The sequence below is a fragment of the Papilio polytes genome, unplaced genomic scaffold, assembly GCF_000836215.1.
Source record: "Papilio polytes unplaced genomic scaffold, Ppol_1.0 DF823923.1, whole genome shotgun sequence".
NCBI lineage: Eukaryota > Metazoa > Arthropoda > Insecta > Lepidoptera > Papilionidae > Papilio > Papilio polytes.
Genome location: NW_013525281.1, coordinates 6831449 through 6836891, shown reverse-complemented (window position 1 = coordinate 6836891; position 5443 = coordinate 6831449).

Genomic DNA, 5443 nt, shown 5'->3' with positions numbered 1-5443 from the left:
TAATTTGGCCGCAGCCGATCGGCCGCCTGCACGCGTAATTCTCTCCCCGCTGATTATCTTTTAATTATTTTCATCGCTCGTATATTTTTACTCATTAAGTTCAATTATAATGATATTTAAGCCATAATTAATAGTCCTGTACATACATATATACTCTTTCATTACCTCAAATAATAATTATGATATGAATCTCTATTAGATTCAAAAAAAGGTCGTATAATTAATGTTTGCAGTTCAAACTTTGAATAGTGAGCAATTTGTCTTATCCAATTTGAATTGTAGATAACAAGTAGAAATTCAAAGCAAGCAGTAAATCAGTGTTTGGAACTCAGGTGGCGACGTCGAAAACACTTAGCTTTACAGCGCCCGGTCCGAAAGGGGGATTGAAAAAGGGGAACAAAAAAAACCAGCAATGAATGGAGCTTGTAACGTATTGCGGACGCGACGCGGCCATTTTTCAATGTAGCAGGGACATCGCTACATTCGCTTCCATTTTAATCATTTCGAGCAGTTTTTTCAAGCTTCGAATTCAGTTTAAACTAACAATCTTTTCGTTAACTAATCGAACTTATTAATGCTTTCATCATCATCATCTCCTTATCCTACTCCCGTAGGGTCGGCGCAACAGGTTTTTGTCCTCCACATAACTCTATCATACGTCATCTCAGTCATCACTCCCTTTTTGATCATGTCACCTTTTACACAATCCATCTCTTTCTAGGTCTACCTCTACCGATGTACCCTAATACTTTATTATTACGTATTAGTCCGCCTGAAATTCAAATAGTAAAAATTTAACAGTGGTAGTGCCCGCTTTAACATCTTAGCACGAATGGGCCGGCACGCCCGGTGTAATACCACGACCACACAGAAGACAGGCGTGAAATGGAAGCGATTCCGTGTTTCGTCTGATGAGTGTGGTGCCGGAGGCCTAATTTTAGTCCCTTTCTCTTTACCACCCTTTTCTTATAAGGAGAGGATGGGAAGATGAAGTGGATTTGACGGTGGAGGAGATGCATAGGAAGGGGAAATATCCGCTTTATGTGCGTCTCCTCCTTCGTCGGAAAAGGGTAGGCAACGCATCTGCAATTGCGGATGTCTATGGGCAGCGGTCGCTTCGCCATTTTGGCGAATTCAGGTGGCCGCGTGCTCGTTTGCCACCTTATGATATAAAAAAATGTAAAAAACATAGCCTATGTTACTCACAGATAAATTATCTTTCTAATGGTGATTTATTAAAATCGGCCCAATAGTTTTTGAGTTATTTCAATACATACAAAAACAAATCTTTCCTCTTTATAATATTAGTATAAATAAATCTTAAGGAGGTAAAACATTCATGAACGAATGGAAACCATGATCTTTATTAATCGTTCCATGTCTTTAGAACTAGATAAAATTATCATTTTTTAATAGTTGACTCATACGTTGATATTTTCATCCGATTGTCCGACTTCTCTGTTATATCTTTTGCTATAGTAAAAAAATCGATCGCTTATAAACGAATGTTCCATTAGTGTTGTCGTTAAAGAAGATTAATGCTCCAATCCGGTGCTCTCTTTTTTATCGTCTAGACGCGCGTATCCACAGATGTGAATCCAATGCACCCGGGAGTACTTCGGGAAATAGTTTGAGGCGACAACTGGGATGATCGTGACATTACCTTATACCTTACTTGTTACACCTTACTAATACGAGTATTATAAATGCAATTTGTGGCCTAAACTGCTGAACTGATGTTGAAATTAGTCGTAGAGGATATTCTGAAAAAACACATAGGCGGTACTATCGCGGATAAAAGCTAGTTAAAAATAATCCCATTTAATATCTACGTAGAGTTATAAACTTTAATTTCTTGAATTTATTTAATGTATCGAATTACAATATGAATAATTAGTGTTTAGATAATTAGGCCTACACCACTAGGTAACACTAAGAGTAATTAAAAACAAACTTTCGAAAGATTTCATTCAATGTTCAATAACATTTTAGATATTACTGCAAGGAATATCGCTAATCATCGTTACGTTGTCAACTAGTTCATTGTGAATGCGAGTGGAATCGACGTCACGGAGCACGCGGCGGGTAGATTTAAATATAAAACAGTTAACGTGTTTGCTCGCGCGCGACGCCGCAGAATCTCAATTAAGAGTACGCTGATTGCAATGAAAATATTTTACTGCTCATTTTGCGGTCGACAACAATTTGTCGAGCAAATAAATCGTAGTACTGAAGCTACGTGTTTTGCTATTTTACACAGGTGGAGGTAACTGTTGGAAAAAAACATTTAGATATCAAATTAACAGTGGTAGAGCTCGCTTAACATCTTTGCACGAATGATTCGACTCAACACAATACCACACATACAAGCAATGGGGTTAAATGGAAACTGTTTTAGCGAATACCAGTGCCCGAGAACTTGTTTCATCATCATTATCACCAGCTCACTATACGTCCCCACCGAGGGGCTCGGAGCCTACCCTAATACGGGGTGACTAGGCCTGTCAACCACGCTGGCCCAGTGCGGGTTGGTCGACTTCACACATATCTTTGAATTTCTTCGCCGATATGTGCAGGCAAAACGATGTTTTCCTTCACCGTAAAAACGGTGTTGGTCGGGTAAATTATGTATATATGAAAATTCGAAAACCCAAGATCTGTAAATTACAAATCAAGTTTTCAAACAACTGAGCCACCGACGCTCCGTCCGAGAACTTGTTTGTCACTTGCTAATAAAAAAAAAACCGCAATCAAGAATTGATAAAAGTCCATCAATGAAAGCGTATTTACAAAAGTACTACATCAATCTTCCTAATTCTCGGCAGTAGACAGTTGGCTTTACTTGCAGTGCTTATTGCATCCAATGTGTACCAGAACTCGCTTCCTCTATTTGTCAACGACTAATTGAAAACCCGCTACAAATCTAAAACGTATCACTGAAAAGTATATAAACGAAACGAGATGTACAACCCTTTGACATTATTTATATCCCATTTTAGCTTAGAACTAGATAAACTAGTTCTTTATAAAAGCAAACAGACTATATGTGATTTATTGACTAAACTTCAGCACAATTGTTTAGTCGCATTTTGATTTCCATGAGCGTATATGGAGGTACGAACACTACTTGATTTTAATTGTGCAAATAAACAGTTAAATTTGCTGCGAAACAATCGACAATCGCGGTATGCGCCCACTAATATTAAATGTAAAAAAATGTCTATGACATTTAGTTGGAATTTGTTGTTTGAAAAGTGTTTAACAAAATCTTCTGTCAATTATATGTCAGAAAGTCAAGTATAAAAGTTAAAAAATACGCACTGTTTATGCCATAATCGTGTTGTTTTTCCTCGCCCTACTAAGTGATTCACGATAACACATGCCTACGTGAATGGCCTTTACGTTCGTATGGATATGACGGGCGTTAGTCAAACAGCGGGTGGTGTGGGGGGAGGGAGGAGGGGGTATCCCATATCCACTGAGACATATTTTTCTCTACGTTACCGCTTTCAGAATTAAAGATTCAGGTCAGAGGAGTATACGAGCTTTTTTAGTTTTCGATTAAGGTTCCATTTTGCTTATTTTGTGTCTAGTAATTAAAGAATTAATTTAAAACCAATTAACCATTCAGTAATATAAAGTACGCTACACACGCCCAGTTTAATCTGAACGATCCGATTGTTCTAATACAACTGTCAATTTAAACTGAGCGTGTGTAGCGGGCTTAAAAATTGACTGACTGGACTGTCACAATGGACGTCACATACATAAATACTCGCTTATGTATAACAAAAACAACACAGTACTTATGTTCCTTTCTTGTTCATTAAATAGAAATTAAAGCATGCAGTACTTATTATGAAAATGTCTGTAATTTATTAACTCTGTGTTAACCGCAACATGTTAAATTAAATTAATTTCATCGCAACATTTCGAATTTTTCGCATTTTAATTGAGAATTCGTGGTGTATTTTGTTGAATATTTTTTGTTTAAAATCGTATATTTAATAATTTATCGTAATTATACTATGTTAAAGTCGCAAACATTCTTTCTATGAGTATTTTTTATTAGGTATTACATATTCAAGCCTTTTGTCAATGCATGAAAACGTAGATAAAATCCATTTATAACATAGTTTCGTTGGGAAATAGCTTAAAACGTTAAATGTTCATCCAAGTTCCGACAGTGAAAGCCCACGGGAAAAATAAAAATAGTTAATAGCACTTGCAAATGTTAGAACTGCAAACTAGTTGTACAATCGTTGAGAGAAGTAAATAGACGTTCGCGAGTGTCCGGCGCAGCGGCCGGCGGCGACTGTACCCCGCGGCCTAATGTCTTTTACATTTCAGCTCCACTTCGCTCCGACACTCGAACGAGGAAGATTTATGAACGAGAAAACTTCCGTACTATTTCCTTATGGATGCATTGAATAACGGTTTTTATTACTACTGAATACATTTTCCATTTGACACATAAAACATATACTGAATAGATTACCACGTAGTATAAAAATAACCATTTTTATTATGTTATCACTAGCTTTCGCTCCAACCGCATGGAATTTAAAAAAATGTGAGTAGCCTATATATTCTTCCTGACTAGTACATCTATACCAAATTTCATCGAAATCCGTTCAGCAGTCTAGGCTGCAAACTCTAACAAACATCCATCCATCTAAACTTTCGCATTTATAATATTAGTAGGATCTACTTTTGCATTGTCTGTGTTAGTACTTGCAAGATTAAACAATCTTCAATAGCAGTAAAGAAATTAGTATAAATTCCTTTTCCCCACACCTGCATTTTATGCGACCCTAGTACTTTCCATGCTGAATCTTTTACTCAGAATGTGAAAGTCCCTAAGTTCGGTTTATTAATATTTTCAATAACAATATTAAAGAATGATAATTTTATTTAATAGAAATTTCAATTTGTTTTGTCTTCAGGGAGGACAAATTTTATTTAATACGTTTGTATCTTTTTTTATCGTCTAGACTTGAGTCCGCGGGGACGTCGCATCAATTGTTAATTAAATGTTAAAAAAAGAAAATTCGTATTTGTTAAAGTATGATAATTTAATATTCTTGTTTAGCGAAAATAAGCTTTTAAGATTAATAACTCTATTTTACAATTCATTTTAAGATTTAATAATTTAGTTAACATTTTTTATATATTATTACTAACTGTTCCCATGCGACTTCATCCGCATATAATTATAAAAATTTAATTTTATTGTTCACATTTGTCAAATTATAAATTGCAAATGTCAAAATGACATGACATGATGTCAAACCATGACAACCTTGCTTCCTTGATGTTGGCAACAATTTATGGTGTCTTTCCCACATTAGGGTTTTTTGACCGACTTCCCAAAAGAAGGAGGTATTCAATTCGACGGTATATTTTTTTTTTTTTTTTTTTTTTTTTTTTTTTTTTTTTTTTT